Source organism: Somniosus microcephalus, chromosome 2, assembly GCF_052327205.1.
Source record: "Somniosus microcephalus isolate GS21.2 chromosome 2, FLI_Smic_1.0, whole genome shotgun sequence".
In the NCBI taxonomy this organism is placed as follows: domain Eukaryota; kingdom Metazoa; phylum Chordata; class Chondrichthyes; order Squaliformes; family Somniosidae; genus Somniosus; species Somniosus microcephalus.
This window is the reverse complement of record NC_140988.1, coordinates 51,688,965-51,708,920: the sequence shown is the minus strand read 5'-3', so window position 1 is coordinate 51,708,920 and position 19,956 is coordinate 51,688,965. Positions and strand designations below refer to the sequence as shown.

Here is a 19,956-nt window from a genome sequence, read left to right as displayed (position 1 = left end):
ACAGTGCTGTGGGTCTGGATTCAGATACAGGCCAGACCGGGTAAGGATGGTAGATTTCCTTCCCTAAAGGACATTAGTGAACCAGATGGGTTTTTACGACAATCCGATAGTTTCATGATCACCATTACTGATACTAACTTTTTATTCCAGATTGATTTAATTAATTGAATTTAAATGACCCAGTTGCCGTGGTGGGATTATGAACTCACATCTCTGGATCATTAGTCTGGTTTATTAGTCCAGTAACATTACCATGATGCCACTGTTTCCATATTGGGAATGAAATTATCGTATAAATGCTTACTCCGCCCCTGCCTCAGCTTATCTGCTGCTGAAACCCTCATCCATGCCTTTGTTATCTCTAGACTTGTCTATTCCAACGCAGTCCTGGCCGGCCTCCCACGTTCTAACCTCCATAAATTTAAGCTAATCCAAAACTCTGCTGACCGTATCCTAACTCGCATCAAGTCTCATTCACACATCACCCCTGTGCTTGCGATATACATTAGCTCCCGTTTAGCAACGCCTTGATTTTAAAATTCTCATTTTCAAATTCCTTCATGGCCTCATCCCTCTCTATATCACTGTAACCTCCTGCAGTCCTACAACCCTCCAAGATATCTGCCCTCCTTCAATTCTGGCCTCTTGTGCATCCCCAATTTGAATCGCTCCACCATTGGTGGCTGTGTCTTCAGCTGTCTCGGACCTAAGCTCTGGAATTCCCTGTCTCTTTGCCTCTCTATCTCTCTTACCTCCTTTAAGATGCTCCTTAAAACCTACCTCTCTGCTCTAATATCCCCTTATGTGGCTCAGTGTCAAATTTTGTTTGAGAACGCACCTGTGATGCGCTTTGGGGTGTTTTACTGTGTTAAAGGTACTATATAAATGTAAGTTGTTGTTGTTGTTTTAACGCACTCACACCAAATTCCCTCTCTGCTATTTTAAAGTAGATCTGGCCTGTTTATTTGAAATGAGTTAATGCCTCTATAAAAATGTCACTGAGAGGAGCTTTATACAAGTGTATTAGGTGTTCTTACATAATATTGTTAACAGTGATTTTTGGGCTTTTGGATTTCAAGAATATCATCAGTGCCTCTCTTTAAAAAATGTTTAGCTTCCGTCCCTTTGTGTTGAAACAATGGGGGAGAAATTGGTTGAGGCCTATTTTCAGGCATGAGATTGGTGGCACATCCATTCACGCACCAGAAGTCAAAGGTTCAAGGCCTCAGACCTTATTACCATAATTCCAGCAAGCTGCAGCCACCAATGGGGCTTCTAGAGTCAGCTTGTTGCTGCGCTCCAGAACAATTTTGGCAGGCTGTGATGCCAGCAGCGGCCTTCAGGTGGGTCCAGGGGAAGGGGGAGATGAACGGAATTGCGGGGGGAATGAGCACAGGCCAGAAGCAGCCTATGGTGTTGCTGGGGAGCAAGGACGAGCAACCCTGCCCCTCCTAGCTCCATATTAAGGTAAGTTAAAAATGGTAAACTTACCGTTTTGTTGGAGGCCTCCAGTGGTGACTTTAAGGACCACTTTTTAGGCCGCAGAAGAACCCGAAATACTAAACAGAGCATGCCCGGTGCATGCTCTGCTCAGTGTTGTCAAATTTTGGAGCAGTCATTCAGAAGTATATGCAATGGGCCTACGCCTGTTTGAGGTGGTCGCCAAGAATGGCGTCGGATGTACTTCTGACACTGTTGGGTGCAGGACATAACCCCACAAAATTGACACTTTGTCCCCATTTTGCATCCAAAAAATGGGCACAACAAGATCTAATTTTGCTCCCAATGAGCACTGACCACATAACTGGAGAAATGGCTTGGGAGGGCTCTCATTCCCAACAGTGAAAGAGAGCTGAATTACCAAAGCCCTCAGGGGCAATGATTGCATCCACTGATGTTACTTAAGCACCCTAACGCTGTTACTTCTTGTAATTCATTCAAGTGGAGCCAGTGATGTCATCAGTGCTCACCAAGAAACCAAAAAAGGATATTAATACTAATCATAGTTTGTCTTTCAAATTAATTTTTAAAAGGAATACTGAAGATTTCTTTAAAAGTATCGAATTTTTGTGTGATTCTTTGCTCTGCTGTCATATTGAGCAGAGATAGTTGGAAATACATAGTGACAGTGGAAACAGTTTCCTTCTCGTGCAATACTGCCCATCACTCAAATATTAAACACAGCTTTCTTCAAAAATGTGCAAGAACAATGGGAAAAGATACATGAAACCTGAATCTGTTTTATAACTTCACCAATTAAATTCTTCAATAAATAAAAAATGCTGCCCAACGCTGCCAGTGCCAATTCGTCTTCATAAGGTTAATATTATAACTCTGCCAAACTCACTCTGATCTCATATGTTTTCACTGAAGCTGCTTTGGTGTTTGGTGGCTGCTGAAAGGAGCTGTATTCGTATGAGTTTGGTGAACCTTTAATAAGTTGCATTTTTCTTTGTCGCACACAAAAGAGTACGCCTGTCAACATACCGTAACTGTCAAGATTAATGATGGAACACAGCAATTGGCTCTGTAGACAATCTCCCAAGAGGTGCATGTTGTGCATCATGGTGACAAATTTGTTCACCCAGTGGCTAATTTCAAGCTTGTTGAGAGCAAATACATCATGTTGTTGCCAATGTCATGCTGCTCCTCTGGACAGAATGATGTATTGGCGTAGTGTCTGTCTGGTACTTCTCATATTGCTGTTGGCTTGATGCACGCACCATGCCGGGGTAGGCTTGAAAATGACAATTATGTTATTTTGACACACACACCCTGAAATTATCATTCAACCAATGTGTTACTGAATTATAGGAGATAAAAGTAGGCTATTATCTACCAAAGACTGCACATCAATGTAAGGGGGCTCTCGCAAGCCTGAGGGGAAAATCAGTTCCAAGCAGCAAGTTCTTGGGATGGTTCCTGCTTTGCATTGTGCATTAACCTGATCCCTCCTACTTATCTGTTAGGACTAGAGGTGGCGATGTGAAGGTTTTGGGGTAGGGATAGTCTGATTAGTGGTTGATGGGCTCAGGAAGTTAAAGTGGTCTTGGTGTTCATGGGGGATGGGAGGGTTAGACAGGAATTCAAAGATTAAAGAGTGTCTCCTAATTTAGGCCATTGGTTACCAATGTGCAACAGGATCGTGCTTCTGCTGTTGGAAACCAAAAGTAAGCTGAACATTTTAGAGGTCGCCAGTAGGCAGCTCTAGTGTTGGTCAATGTGGTGCAAGTGGGTCTAGCTAGTAGCTATTAGTTGGTCTTCATTGTCAATCATAGGCAGAGAAGTAGTGAATACTGGCTGGATTCCTAACAGCAATAAGAACAAGTTGGTGACAACAACATCGGATAACCTCTGATGTTATTGATTCTCAGAAGCGGGTTGCTCAGCAACCAAGACAGGTTAATACAGGAGTTAGTGCTAATGTTTGTTACAAAAGTAGGCAAAGCAACATTCACTTTGGGTAGCTCCTGATAGCCTAACAAGGTGGTGTCAGATGGACTCTGGTGCCAACTAAAAAGGTTAGGCATGTCAAAGTTACCTTGAGTGATCAAAGAGACCCAGTAAAACAATTTCTCCATTTCAGCCAACATTAGCTGGATTCTAGTACTCATAAATACAGTAACCTAGAAATTCATTGGCTTTACACACATTTTACCGGCATAAAACGGATGTTTAATCATCCAATACGGTGAACTAGCAGGTGTAATCACAGTGATTAGTCTTTAGTCATATTCTTTGAGAATCTGTTGGTAATTGGGAAGAGAAAAATATTATCAACTTGAAAGTTGCCCAGGTGGAATACAGCTTAAGGTCACCAATCAAGATTAGGTTTACCTTCCGATCATTCATTTGGGTTAGGGCAAGTGAATCAAAGTGGGCATTCAGGACTGAAAGCTTGACTTCACTTTCAGGGAAAAGGTAGGGTGTTGGAGAAGGCAGCGTCCGGGTGTGACTCTGAAGAAGCAAAATATAGGCTTACAATCTGTTATAAAGAATTAAGCAATAGAGTTTGGGATGTAACTCTGAGGAGATCGGCAATCATTCATGACATCCAAAAAGGAGTTTAAAAGAAAAGTGAGTTGTAGACCAGCTTGGTTGAGGTGTCAAACTGACTGAAGGCAGAGGAAAGGAAGAATCAGGATGAATGCCAAACAGGAATTCCTTAACTTCAATACCTCTGTTCCTGTAAAGCAAGCATTAAGTTAAAGAGCACAGAGCAAAAGTAGAAAATATCTCATACCTTTTTAAAAGGTTAACCTAGGCTGAGCACAGAGAAGCTCAGGCCAAAGGAGACCTGAAAAAGGGTGAACTTTAGTTGAACAGACCCTAGCTGAGGGGGAGAAGGGTGATCTAAATAAGACAGTCTAGCTGCTGAGAAGAAATACAGACTCCTAGAGAGAAATATAATGACATAGTATGGTGAGGCGGATGCAGTAGCTTATGTTTATAGGATATCCAGGGATTAAAGGAGCAGGAGAGCAGCGCCAAGATATCAAAACCATAAAAATCCTTGTGGAACTGTAGAAACATATTTTGTTGTAATATGACTAATAGGAGTCAGAAGGTGTTTGTAAAGGTTATGCTCATTTTCCAATGAACAAAATTGGTTTCTGGTCAGAAGATCATGCCTTGGTCATTCTCCGACCAACCACTCTGGTTATTTGGATGAGAAAAACATTCAATTCTGTTGAAATCTACCAATTTAGCAATTATTAGGAGATGAATCTAATCAATTAGGAAGTCATTGTGATCATCCATTACTTGTTTACTATGAATTTGGATTCTCTCCAGCAGCAGAATTTAGACTAACTCAAACTTCGATTTTAAAACTCCCACAAGACGTAACATTTATTACATAATGCATCATATTACATTTTCTTTTGTTACATACACTCATAACCCCTGGTTCTTGTACACAATGTTGAGTGCCAAGATTTTGTAACTAAAACCTCATTACTACTGAGATCAATATCACCCCATTATATGGGAAAAGCTGCTTTTCAAAACATGATTATGAAAAGTTTGTGCTTATGACACATAACCTCTATTTGCTTCACTGGATCATGATAAGGAGGTAAGATATTTGCTGATTTGTCCCCTTCCTAGCCCCTAGACATTAAGGCTAAATGTAACACCTCTGCCACCACCCAGGCTGAAATCAGCTAACTGGGGATTGAATATGGGACCTTCCTGCTTTATGTGGCTCACTACCACCTCAGGTGATTAATGTAACCACTAAGTCATCTGAACCACATTGTACAGACACATTTTTACACTGAGTCTGTTCTTTTGCAGTTGTCGTTGAATTGATATAGACATTTCTGAGATTCACAAGTGCTCCCCTTCCACTTAGTTTGCATTCTGGCATCATATTAGAAACCAGTGTTCCTTTTGTGGAGAAACATTGTAAGTCACTTTTTTTTTGTCCTTTACAATTTCATGTGGTTTCTGAAGTTTCTTCTGTTGGGACAACGCAATGGCACAACCTATCCAAACCTCACTGTACTACATCAAGGGATGGTAAGACATGCATTCATGCTGAGTTCCCTATCTCTGCTGGGCTGCTGTGGGGAGGCGGTGAATGCAGACTAAGCGCTTCCCACAAAGTCGAAGGGAAAATCAGAGGAAACCCACTCTCATGAACCTCTTCACAGCTGATGTCAAGGTAGTATTGGCGAGACCTGTGAATTGGGGACAGTGAAGCAAAGATAAGGAAGAAATTAGATTAAAGTTAATTTCTTGTTAAGGAGGGTATATCACCGTCAAAAAATAATTGCTATTATTGTTGCATGCCAATCTCAAAGTTTGAAGTAAACATGTTTCAACCTCCTTAAGGTCACACAATAGTTCAAACACCTTGAAAATTGCAAAATTTCTTTGAATACTTTGGGTACTGGAATTTTTTGAGGATGTAACTGGTGAAATAGATAAGGGAGAACCAGTGGATGTGGTGTATTTGGACTTTCAGAAGGCTTTCGATAAGGTCCCGCATAAGAGATTAGCGTGCAAAATTAAGGCACATGGGATTGGGGGCAAGGTATTGACTTGGATAGAGAACTGGTTGGCGGACAGAAAGCAAAGAGTTGGAATAAACGGGTCGTTTTCCGAGTGGCAGGCAGTGACTAGTGGGGTACCGCAAGGGTCGGTCCTAGGACCCCAGCTGTTCACAATATATATTAATGATCTGGACGAGGGAATTGGATGTAATATCTCCAAATTTGCAGACGACACAAAGCTGGGTGGGAGGGTATGCTGTGAGGAGGATGTCGTGAAACTCCAGTACGATTTGGACAGGTTGGGTTATTTGAATGGCAATAGATTGGGAGAAGGGGAAGTGCAAAGAGATCTGGGTGTTCTTGTGCACCAGTCGCTGAAGGTAAGCATGCAGGTGCAGCAGGCGGTTAAGAAGGCAAATGGTATGTTGGCCTTCGTAGCAAGAGGGTTCGAGTACAAGAACAAGGATGTCTTGCTGCAGTTGTACAGGGCCTTGGTGAGACCACACCTTGAGTATTGTGTACAGTTTTGGTCACCTTACCTGAGGAAGGGCGTTCTTGCCATGGAGGGAGTGCAGCGAAGATTCACCAGGCAGATACCTGGGATGGCAGGAATGATGTATGAGGAGAGATTGTGTCGATTGGGCTTATACTCACTGGAGTTTAGAAGATTGAGAGGGGATCTCATCGAAACCTATAAAATTCTGTCAGGCCTGGACAGACTAGATGAAGGAAGGATGTTTCTGATGGCCGGGGAGTCCAGAACCAGGGGTCATAGTCTAAGGATAAGGGGTAAGCCATTTAGGACTGAAATGAGGAGGAATTTCTTCACCCAGAGAGTGGTGAACCTGTGGAATTCTCTGCCACAGAGGGCGGTGGAGGCCAGTTCATTAAGTATATTCAAGAAAGAGTTGGATATATTTCTTAAGGCTAAAGGGATCAAGGGATATGGGGAGAAGGCAGGGACAGGGTACTGAATTTGGATGATCAGCCATGATCTCATTGAATGGCGGAGCAGGCTCGAAGGGCCGAATGGCCTACTCCTGCTCCTATCTTCTATGTTTCTATGTTTCTATGTAAAGAAAGTTTTGTAAGATCCTGCAATCTTAGATTTCTAAAATGGAAGCTTGACATATGTTAGTGATTTAAAGAAGGACCTGATACAGGTCAATGATTTATAGTTTCATATAATTAAGTACATCATTTGCGCGATGCCATTGTATAATATTTATGCGTTGGCACCATTCAGTACTCTCAGCACTTTCACTTAAATCGCTATAACAATAAGCAAACACAAACTTCAGGTCTACCTTTACATTAGTCAAAACTTAGTGCTGCACAGACAGCTGTGCAGTGAACACAAGGAGCTACTGAAGAGTTTCATTCCATCCCTCGGGCCAGTGACTGGCGTGTTGTAATATTCCAACGTTTCTAACAGCAGGTCGCACTTGGGCAATCTGGAGCAGTGCGCCTGTCTTTCTTCAAAACAGCTCGGGTGTATCTGAAAGAGAAGAAATGTCACCCTTTTTTTTGGATGCAGTTCAGATGGAGTTTTGCCAATTGCTGAAGTGTATCCCTTCAAGTTAAGTCTGAATAATCCTCTTGCTGGGTCTTTGTACTGCAAGTTCATTTTCTTTAAGAATCTCCTCTCCTTTCAAATAAATTACTAAAAAATTACGCATTTTTTAACAGCACTTTAAATGTGCCCCTGACCGATAAAGACCATCTTAATAGTGATACACAGCAATCTCCTTTCAAATGAAAAATTAATCATTCAAGTGCAAGGTCTATAATCTCTACCCAGAATGTTTGAGATTGTGGAGACAGATTATCTATAATAAAACTGATAGACATTGCAGCTCTTGCAAGTGTTTACACTGGAATTGGTGAGGCTGGAAAAATAATTGATCAAAGAGTATAATATGTGTGAATTAAAGTGAAGGAAAGTCTTCTCATTCATCTGCTGGTGACAGCAACCAGGCAACAATCCGTCCTGGTGGCCACTTGAGATCTGGAGAGCAGGCGTTTCTGATATCAACATCTGTCGAGGACCTTGCTAAAATCCATTCTTTTTCCAAGTACTGCAGGGTTTCCTTCAGCAATGCCAGCAACATGGAAACCGTTGTGTTCATATAAGCATGTTCACCTCACTAACTAATTATATTAAATGTTAGCCTAAAGAAGGCACACTTTCCCTTAGTACCTTGTTGGAACACATGAGATTCAGGCCCCGATTTTAACGGGGGCGGTGGGAACGGTGCACGCGGGCCCTGAAGCAGGCGAGCTAAGGACATATTCTGAGTGGTCGAGGCTTGTCCAGTTTTACAGGCCAGGCCTCATTTCCATAAATTTTCTCCAACTCCTGCCCAAACCCGGCCAGCTTCACGACCTGGTCAGTGGGTCAGAGTGGGTATTTGTCGGCTTGATATGGCAGCCAGGGACCTGCGGGAACGGCCCCAGCAGTCAGGTAAGTGGTGAGGTGGGGGTGGGGGGGCTCGCGACACAATAGGGGAGGAGGAGGGGAAAGCGAGTCCCAAGGCTTCCTTCTGAGGCCCGAAGGGGGACTCCCACTCCCCTAGACCCACACAAGGAAACCTAATATAACATTTTAAAACTTAACCTGCCTGGGCCTCTTATGGTTCACGAACCTCCTCCTGGCAGGTTTGGCCTGACTGGGAAACTGTCACTGCTCCCCCACTCAGGCTTCGGACTAAAATTGCAGTCGAGTCTGATGGCATTATCGGGGTCCAGTCTGAATATTTAATTTAGGCCCTCACTTCCTTCCTGCGGGTGTCCGGTTCACCCACTCAAAAGAGCAGGTTAACATCGGGACACGGTGGGAGGGCAGTGGGATCAGAGGGGTTAAATCGCTGCCGTCATATTAACTGCCCCACCGCCTGGTTTTGGCCAGGCAGGTGTAGCTAAAATCGGGGCCTTTCCTGTATCACAACTGGGAAAGCAGAAAGCTTGCAGACAATAACAGAAAATAAATGCACGTCTCCCTTCTTACCTCAGTTAGTACGGATTATGCCACACAGACCAAGAAGATCTCGAGAACAACTCCTGGTGTAAGTTGATTTAGCCAGTCTTAGACAGAGCACCAGCAGGGCTGCTGCCATCCTCCTCAGCATCCCTGGGCTAGGGAGGAGATAATCATCCTGGGTTCCTGCTCCTGATCAATATCGAGTGATGCATTCTGGAAAGCCCACATGTCTGAAAATTGGTTAAGGGGAGTGTAATGTTATCTAATATCTTAGTATTAAGAGGCTTATGAGTAGATATCGTTGAGTACTCTTTATTAGGTCTTGAGTCAGTGCCAGCTCATGCAGTACTACCGCATAGCCAAGATGGCTTCCTATTTATATGACTGCCGTCAAGCAGCTGTCTTTACTACAGCTACCGTAAAGCAGCTGTCTTTACTACAGCTACAGTTATCTGTACATCTTTCCCCCTCAACAATGACATAAACAGTAAACACCATAACATAACACATAGAACACATATTAACAACATATAAAAACAGTCAGTGTAACTACTGTTAATTACTATTAACAACATGTAAAAACTGTCAGTGTAACTATACCTTGCAATAACTGCCGGTACATATAAACACTACCCACACCCAGAAGTCCATTAGCTGTTTACAGTCTTTCCCTTGTCTACAGGTCGAGTCTAATGGCAGGCTTTCTGGTGCGCTGTGACCTGCGTAGCTGAGCGGGTATTTACTGGGCCAACCCAGTTGTGTCCATTAAGTTCACGTCTGTACCACATGGATCTCTTGTCTCATTGTCACCCCTGTGTACTTCATCACTTTGTGGCATTGCCCTCGTCTCCTCTTCACTCTATCGGATTTCCAGCATCAGCTCTGTCCTCCTGCGGCTGATAGGTCTTGGTGGTTTTCAGTAGGTGCCTCCTGTTTCTGCGATACACATTGCCATTTTCTGTCATGACACTGTATGACCTGGGGGCGACCTGTTGTAGAACGGTGGCTCTTTGATTCCATGACCCAGGCCCTTCAATGTGAACTACATCCTTCTCCTGTAGAGGCACTAGTGCAGTGGCTGTGCAGTCATGGAACGTTTTTTGTTTCCGCTGAAGTTTCCGGGCCTTGTCTGCCCATATCTCATCTCTGTGATCAGGTGTGACATGCCTGGGAAGTCGAGTACGGATTTTGCGACCCAGTAAGAGCTCAGCTGGAGACTTGCCACTTTCCAGCAGGGCCGCCCTGTACGACATCATGGCCAGATATGGGTCAGTGTTGCTGTGTGCTGCTTTCTTTAATAGTCTTTTCACAGTCTGTACCCCCTTCTCCGCTTTTCCATTGGCTTGAGGGTAGAGCGGGCTGGAGGTTACATGCTTAAACTCATACTCTGTTGCAAACGACTGAAACTCATGACTGGCATAGGGAGAGCCATTATCAGAGACCAGAGTTAGAGGGATGCCCTGTCTGGAAAAGATTGACTTCAGGTGAGTTATCACAGCTCTTGACGTGGTGCTGGGTAGGAGAGCAATCTCAGGATAATTAGAGTAATAATCAATAACTAACAAATAGTTTTTTCCTTCGTAGTGAAAAATGTCAGTTCCTACCTTTTCCCAAGGTTGTGATGGGAGCTCTGTGGTAATGAGGGGCTCTTTTGTTTGCTTGTAGTGATACTCCTGACATGTAGCACACTCACTGATCATCTGGTCAATATCAGAGTTCATGTTTGGCCAGTAGAGTGCCTCATGTGCTCTCCTTTTTGACTTTTCCGCACCCAGGTGCCCTTCATGTATCCTGTGAAGCATTTCTCGTCGCATAGAGATGGGCACTACAATCCTGTCACACTTAAGCAGTAGTCCATTGACCACAGAAAGCTCAGACTGAATATGATGATATTGTTTACATGACCCTTTCTTCCAACCCTCTTGAAGATTTCTCATCACTTTCCTCAGAACCGGGTCCTTTGATGTCTCTGTGGCTATCTTTGATAGTTGTTCCTGTGAGGCGGGCAATGCTGCATAGCCCATATCCACATGAAGGGCCACATCCTCTTCTGTTTCACTGTTTTGTGTGGCACGAGCTCAAAATCATAACATTGTAGTCTCATCATTAGGCGCTGTATCCGTGATGACATGTCACACAGATTCTTTTTTGCGATCCCTAGCAGTGGCTTATGGTCAGTTTCTAGGATAACCTTGGGAAGTCCATAGATGTAGGTATGAAATTTTTCACACCCAAATGCCAAGCCCAGGCACTCCTTCTCTATTTGCGCAAACCGGCACTATGTAGCCGTCATGGAGCGTGACGCATATGTCACTGGTCGCCATTCTCCTTCATCTTCCTGTAGAAGGACAGCCCCTAATCCATCCTTAGAGGCATCTGTGGACACTTTTGTCCTTTTTTCAGGGCAGAAGAACTTCAGTAGGGGTTCACTTGCTAGAATGTGTAGCAGCCCCTTCCATTCATTCTCATGTTCATGTCCCCATTGGAACTCTGTCTCTTGGTGCAGCAGTTTTCTCAAGTGAGCGGTTTTCACTGCCAGATTTGGAATGAATTTCCCTAGGTAATTAACCATGCCAAGGGCCTGCTGAACCCCTTTCTTGTCCTTTGGTTTTTCCATGTCATGTATGGCCTTTACATTTGACTTGTCTGGCTGAATCCCTTCTGCAGAAATCTTGTCCCCGAGGAATGTGATTTCATTGACGCTGAACTGACATTTGTCTTTATTTAGTTTGAGTCCATACTGCCGTATCCTCTGAAGTGTTTTTTCCAGTCTGGTGTCGTGCTCTCCCTGAGTGGAGCCCCATACTACCAGATCATCCACGTACACCCGCACACCATCCAGGCCCTCGATGATTTGCTCCATTGCTCTGTGGAAGATTTCTGGGGCGGAGCTAATGCCGAAGGGCAGGTGCTGGTAAGAGTATCGACCAAATGGGGTGTTAAAGGTGCACAGCTTAGCACTCTCTTCATCAAGTTTCAGCTGCCAGAATCCATGCGAGGCGTCCATCTTGGAGAAGAATTTTGCTCCTGTCATTTCGCTGACTATTTCCTCTCTCTTAGGGATTTGATAGTGCTCTCTTTTTATATTAGCGTTAAGGTCCTTGGGATCCATGCAGACACGCAATTTATCAGTCTTTTTTGAATTGACGCAAACCATGGAATTTACCCAGTCAGTCGGTTCCTCAGTCTTCTTTATGGCACCTAGTCCCTCCATGCAGTCTAGCTCTTTCCGCAGTTTCTCACGGAGGGCCACCGGAACTCTCCTGGGTGCGTGAATCACAGGTTGTGCGTCATCTCTCAGTTTGATGGAGTATGTAAAGGGCAGTGCTCCGAAACCCTGAAATACATCTGCGTACTTGTGTGTTATAGCATCATGCTTTATGTTTGTACTGCCTTGGGGGGCACTCTGCACACAGTTCAGTTCATAAATAGTATAGACTCATTTCACCAAGCCCAAATCCACACATGCCTTATCCCCCAACAGTGACTCATGTCCTTCAGGCACGATAACAAACGTCAATGGGTGAATGCGATTTTTTACCTTAACATTCAGCCTACATGTTCCTTTTGTTTCAATACTTTGTCCATTGTACGCCTTCAAAGCCATTGTCTTGTTCAGTATTTTTGGTCTCACTTTGAGATTCCGTGCATCACTCCAGCTTATGAGGTTTGCCTTAGCACCTGTATCTAGCTTGAAGGGAACAATGGTGCCATTTTCCAGCAAGGGGGCTATCCAAACTTCAGTCTTTAGTCCTACAGAATGTACTTCCTTTTCCATATCTTTACCCTGTTTTAAGTCATTTTGCACCATTCCAACATACAAAGGCCTAGAAATTGGGTTTTGGCGCAGCAACGGCTTTAGCGCCGGAAGTTAGTGCCGGAGCTAAGTCGCGCTGGTCGGGCCAAAAATTCACTACTTCTGCGCCCAAACGGCTGCCGGCGCTGCTGAAAGCTGTTAGCGCCTGAAAACTGGCGCTATGCGCTGAATTTTGGCGCTATTCCGGCGCTGCGGCGCCTGCTGTGGTGCGGCAGGTTCGGGAAGTGCAGGCCTCCTCCTTCCCTTAAGGAGGACCTGCCTGCACCCGGCCGCGGCCCGCGATAATCTTATTAAAAATGAGCCCGGCACCTCGGACAAGTGCCGGGCTTGCTTCTGTTCCGGGGGGGCGGGGGGGGAAGTCCGGGGAGGGAGCTGCGGCCAGGCGGGCGGCGGGAAAGCGGCCGGCCGCCGCGGGGCCTTTAATGCGCCGGCGCATACTTGTGCAAGGCACCTCTGCCAGAACGTTGCTTGCGGCTGCCACGGGCGAGGCGGCCGCAAGTCAATTTCCCAGTTCGGGTGGGTTACCATGGCAACCGGGACGCTGCGCACACCGATGACGTCATCGGTGCCGGCGCAGCGCTACCGGTCTACCGCGGCGGAAGGGCCCCAGGCAATTTAGGCGCCGGCGCCAATTGCAGCGCTAGGCCCTCTAGTGCCGCAAAATCGGCGCTAAGGGCACTGAATCTCTAGGCCAAAGTCTCTGATTTCGTGTCTTCAGTCTCAATAGCATGCACTGTGTTTTTACCATCGCTTTTCTCTTCCCAAAAGCACATTTTAGCAAAGTGATTCCTGCCTTTACATTTTGCGCAGTTCATCCCATAAGCCAGACATTGTCTTGCCACGTGCCTATTGCCACACCGTCTGCAATCGTATGACGTCATAGTCCTGAACTCTGTGCGCCCTCTTGTGTCCCTTCTGTGTACTACATCCACTGGTAGGTTGTCCAGTCCCAGCGCTCTCATGCCCGTTGCTGTAGTTCTCCCATCGAATGTTTGCGTGTGCATGGCTGAGAGTTCACTAGCATGACATATTTTTACTGCAGCATCCAAGTTAAGTCATTGTCCCTAAGCATTCTCTCCCTCACCTTCTTGTCAAGTATTCTGAAAACGACCTGATCGCGTATCATCGATTCCTTCAAGTCTCCAAAGTTACATGTTTGTGCTTTTGTTTTCAAGTCCGTCAGAAAAACATCAAAGGATTCTCCTTGCTTTTGCACGCAGAAGTGAAAAACAAATCTCTCGAAAGTTTCATTCTTTTTAGGTGTGCAGTATTCATCGAACAAATCTATCACCTTGTCCAGATCATTTTTGTCACCTTCAGCTGCAAACGTAAATGTATTATACAGCTCGATTGCCTGCGAGCCAGCCACTGTTAGCAACAAAGCTACCTTACATGTTCCAGAGCTAGTCGTGGCGTCGATCACTGTGAGGTAGGGAAGAAAGCGTTGTTTGAATTCGCGCCAATTTTTGTCCAGATTTCCTTCAAGTTGCAGGCTAGTCGGTGGTTTTATCCCTTCCATTGTTGTGGTATACCCGTATCGTGCGTTCTATAAATCCTGGTACCATGTAATGTTATCTTACATCTTAGTATTAAGAGGCTTACGAGTAGATATCGTTGAGTACTCTTTATTAGGTCTTGAGTCAGTGCCAGCTCGTGCAGTATGTTATGTTATGGTGTTTACTGTTTATGTCATCGTTGAGGGGGAAAGATGTACAGATAACTGTAGCTGTAATAAAGACAGCTGCTTGACGGTAGCTGTAGTAAAGACAGCTGCTTGACGGCAGTCGGATAAATAGGAAGCCATCTTGGCCATGCGGCAGTACTACACGAGCTGGCACTGACTCAAGACCTAATAAGGACCAGGCTTAGCTATGATGATGTTCCCCAACTTTGCGGTTCAGCATTTTGCCAAAACTCAGGTCTAGAAATTTGGATGGGCTCAGGTACTATCTGAATGGTGAGGACTGAGGCGTCCCCCATGTTGGGCCTTGGGCCTTATTTCAATGGAGCCGGCAAGCTGTGCAGAGTTGCCAGTGACCCTCAGGTATGTGAGGAAGGGTGAAAGATCAGGCCTTGGGCCATGGGCGGGGGTTGATCATTGTTTGAGGGTGGAGAGATCAGGCCTCGGGGGAGTGATCAATGCCCGGTAGCCGGGGAGGAGTGATAGCCAGGTCGCGGGGAGAAATGGAGCACGTTCTTTTAATGTAGGGTTGCTCCTGTTCCTCCCGGCTCCACCTTCAGTTAAGTATGGGGGCCTGCCTGCCAGTTAGCACCGCATTGTGCTGTACGAGTTCAGCACATGGCAACTGAAGAGTTTTCAAAAATCAAAAAAAGTCACTAATGTAAATAAATTATTTTCCCTTTTAAATGTTCCTGATGACGGTGCAACCAACTTCAGCAATATCGTGGACGACGCAATTCTGGCCGCAAATGTGTGTGCGTTTTATGCCCGCCATATTGGGAGCATAGTCGGTCATTTAGTGCCTGAAAAACGGGCACTGCGCAGGCAAATTTCTAGGCCTCATTGTCTAAACTTCACACATGAAGAAAGGCTGGTGAAGGAAGGTACTAAAGGCAGCCAGTGCCTATAGAATTGTATCCCAGCAAGAAGTAAGTGCCTTCAGGAAAGGAGAGAAGAGAAGACAGGCAGGGAGAGGAACAGAGTAGAAATTCAAGCAGAAAAAATATGTAAAATAAAACTTCAAGTCCACGAAGTTTAACCAAGTGAAGAGAAAACCCCTTAATCTGTTGGAAATAATGAACTCATGTACACAGATATGTACCTACATCAAAGTGTCAGCTTTGACTCATACTAAAAAAGATTCTGGTATGCTAAAAACCATGGGAATGAATTTCTGCCCAGGTCCTCCCACTTGTCTAACATACTGGCAAGAGACTTGGACATCCAGGAAACATGGTGTAAACACCATTTTTCTGGGGTTTCTGCAGGTCTTTTACTGAAGTTACAGCAGATAAACAAGAGATCCCTGTGGAAATGCATTCCCCTTGGATTCAGAATAAAGCACACCGAATAAGATACACAATTTCTCTCCTAGTTAAGGGACATTAATGGGGCCTTATACATTTTACTGTGGTGGGACTAATAGTTATGGAAGTCTTTGCAAATGTTAATGGGACAGATTTTGCTGTCAAAATAACATTGAGGCTAATGGCGCTTGTAGTTATTTATGCACAAATTATTTAAGGACGTGGTAACACAACACTTAGAAAATCACAATATGATTAGGCAGCATCAACACAGTTTATGAAAGGGAAATCGTGTTTGACAAATCTATTACAGTTTTCTGAGGGTGTAACTAGCATGGTAGATAATGGGGAACCATGGATGTAGTTTTATTTGGATTTTCAGAAGGCATTCGATAAGATGCCACACAAGAGGTTGTTACACAAGATTAGGACTCGTGATTGGGAGTAATATATTGGCATGGATTGAGGATTGGTTAACGGACAAAAAATAGAGATGAGGAATAAACGGGTCATTTTCAGATTGGCAAGGTGTTACTAGTGGAGTGCTACAAGGATCAGTGCTTGGGCATCAGCTATTTACAATCTATATCAATGACTTAGATGAGAGGATCGAGTGTAATATTTCCAATTTTGCTCATAATACAAAGCTAGGTGGGAAAGTGATCTGTGAGGAGGACGCAAAAAGGCTGCAAAGGGATATAGACCAGTGATTGAGCAAGAAGGTGGCATATGGAGTATAATGTGGAGAAATGTGAAGTTATCCACTTTGGTAGGAAAAATAGAAAAGCAGAGCATTTGGTAAATGGTGAGAGACTAGGAAATGTCGGTATTCAGAGGGATTTGGGGATCCTTGTACATGAATCATAGAAAGTTAACATGCAGGTTCAGCAAGCAATTAGGAAGGCAAATGTCATGTTAGCCTTTATTGCAAGAGAGTTGGAGTATAAGAGTAAGGAAATCTTGCTGAAATTATATAGGGCTTTGGTGAGACCACACCTGGTGTACTGTGTTTTGGTCTCCTTACCGAAGGAAGGATATACTTGCCTTAGAAGAGGTGCAAAGAAGGTTCACGAGATTTATTTCTGGGATGAGAGGGATATCCTATGAGGAGAGATTGAGTAAACTGGGCCTATATTTTCTGGAGTTTAGAAGAATGGTAGGTGCTCTCTTTGTCAGGGTAAATGCTGAGAGGCTGTTTCCCCTGGCTGGAGAGTCTAGTACTAGGGGTCATAGTCTTAGGATAAGGGGTCGGTCATTTAGGACTGAGATGAGCAGAAATTTCTCACTCGGAGAGTTGTGAATCTTTGGAATTCTCTACCCCTGAGGGCTGTGGATGCTCAGTCGTTGAGTATATTCAAGATTGAGATCGATGGATTTTTTGGGCACTAAGGGAATCTAGGGATATGGGGATAGGGAGGGAAACTGGAGTTGATGTAGAAGTTTAGCCATGATCTTATTGAAAGGCAACGCGGGCTCGAGGGGTCATATGGCCTACTCCAGCTCCTATTAAATGTTACAGCAACTTCAGGCGAGGGGCAGACACGTGGTTAAACTCAAATATCGAAAAGTTGCTGTCCAAGTTGCGCTGGTCCACTGCCAATCAACCTCGCTGGCACTCAAAATTTACTATTACAAATGTGGAGTCCCATTCCGCCAGGTCTTAATTGTTGTTGGAGATTTTTAAAATGTAAAATTTAAAATTCAAATTTTTTTTACTTTTCCTTTTTGTCTCTTTTTTCTCTCTCTCTCTCTTAATCCAATCTTTCTTTCCCTCACTTTCTGTACCTGATTTGACATTGAATTCCCCTACACTAATTTACACTTCCTTCTGTGTGTCAGCCATGGCTCAATGGATAACCCTCTTGCCTCTGCGTCAGAAGGTTGTAGGTTCTAAATCCATTTCAGTGACTTGAGCATAAGAAATCTAAGTTATCACTCCAGTGTAGTGCTGAGGGAGTGCTGCACTGTCGGAGGTGTCATCTTTTGGATGAGATGTTAACCAAGACCGTGTCTGCTCTCTCAGGTGGATGTAAAAGATCCCATGACACTATTTCGAAGAAGAGCAGGGGAATTATCCCTGGTGTCCTGGCCAATATTTATCCTTCAATCAACATCACTAAAACAGATTATCTGGTCATTATCACATTGCTGTTTGTGGGACCTTGCTGTGCATGAATTGGCTGCCACATCACCTACATTACAATAGTGACTCCACTTCAAAAGTACTTAATTGGCTGTAAAGTGCTTTGGGACATCCTGAGGTCATGACAGGTGCTATATAAACACAAGTTTTTCTTTTTCAGTCCTTGTGGTGTTAATTTCACAATCCCTCAATCTGATTGGTTAAGGAGATACACAGTTGTTTGCCCAATTCACTCAGGTCCCAGTTGCTCTGTTTCCCCTCACTGCGACATTATCAGCTCGCACTTTCAGCAATCAATGCAAAAAATTTCAAAACCTAAACATGTAAGGGGATGTCTAATTAATGACATACGCCGTTAGATACCCTGCCACAGCAAAATCTGGCTCACTGATATTTGTACAAAATTGAGTGCTATTTCAGGTCTTTCTGCTTCTAATGGTATTAGCAAATGATATTGTACATTATTTAGAACTAGACATAGCATGTGCCACTTGGAAAGTATAACTAAATACTTACAACTACAGTGTCTTTACATTATACACATATTCCCTTTCCAACCAGCACCATACTTATGTTGACAGAATTGGGAAAGGTAATTGTACTTAATAAAAACTGTTTAACAAAAGCAGAAATGAAAAATGTGACGAGGATGAGAGTTTGGGGGGTGGATTTCCACCTGTGTTCTGAACGTCCAACATAACTTCAACAGAAGAGCCACATAAATTACGTTTTTCCAGCCTTTCTGCGGTTCTTCAACTAAAGTTATATCGACCGCCATGGCAATTCACCCCCTTTCTTTTAATTCAATAAATTCTTCTCCACCCTAATTCTATTAATCCATGAGGGGAAGGTTGTAATGTATGGAAATGATATAAAAAACACATGTAGTGATGGGATGGGATTCTGCAATAAATAAAATACATAATTGCAATGTTATGATCACTGTCCAGGTGCTCTTGTTTGAAAAGAAAAGTTGAGTTTGAAGACATAAATCTTATCTCTTACGCAGATATACTCTTCTCCTGAGATTTCTTTCCTTGTGTGCTTGAAACTCTTCCTCCTGCTATTCCTCTGAAAGAATTTTGGCCAGCCATGATAGAAGCAGAAGCCACGTTGCTCTTGCTATGTTTGGCGATGAGTTTATTCATTTAGTGATAGTTCTCAGCTGGAGTTGCAGGCAACAAGTACACAGGCCACTTAAGTTATTGAAAACAACACTTGCATTTATATAGCACCTTTAATGTAGTAAAACATCCCAAAGCATTTCACAGGAGCGATTATCAAACAAAATTTGACACCGAGCCATGTAAGGTGATATTAGGGCAGGTGGCCAAAATCTTGGTCAAAGAGGTAGGTTTTAAGTAGCGTCTTAATAGATGAAAGAGAGGTAGAGAGGCGGTGAGGTTTAGAGAGGGAATTCCAGAGTTTAGGGAGTTGGCAGCTAATGGCACGGCTGTCAATGGTGGAGGGAAGAAAATTGGAGATGCGCACGAGGCCAAAATTGGTGGAGCACAGATATCTCAGAAGATTGTAGGGTTGGAGGAGGCTACAGAGATAGGGAGGGGCGAGGCCATGGAGGGACTTGAGAACAAGAATGAGAATGTTAAAATTAAGGTGTTGCCGGACCGAGAGCCAATGTAGGTCAGCGAGCACAGGGGTGATGGGTGAACGGAACTTGGTGAGAGTTAGGATATGGGCAGCAGAACTTTGGATGAGCTCAAGTTTTTGGAGGGTGCAAGGTGGGACGCTGACCACAAGAATATTGGAATAGTCGAGTCTCGAGGTAACAAAGGCATGGATAAGGATTTCATCAGCGGATGAGCTGAGGCAGGGCGGAGGCGGGTGATGTTACGTAGGTGGAAGTAGGCAGGCTTGGTGATGGAGAAGATATGGGGTCGGAAGCTCAGGGTCAAATAGGATGTCAAGGTTGCGAACAGTCTTGTTCAGACTCAGAAAGTGGCCAAGGAGAGGGATGGAGTCAGTGGCTAGGGAACCAAGTTTGTGACGGGGACCGAAGACAATGGCTTCA

At 44.2% G+C, this 19,956-nt stretch overlaps 1 long non-coding RNA gene across 1 annotated transcript; it reads right to left on the bottom strand.

The window, feature by feature from the left end:
• Positions 1-2,418: 2,418 nt before the first annotated feature.
• Positions 2,419-9,342, bottom strand: LOC147122707 (uncharacterized). The gene is made up of 2 exons (XR_015081454.1): positions 9,007-9,342; positions 2,419-7,497 (listed from the first exon to the last, which is right to left on the bottom strand). It is a non-coding gene; the product is annotated as an uncharacterized LOC147122707 (long non-coding RNA).
• Between the last annotated feature and the right edge of the window lie 10,614 nt (positions 9,343-19,956).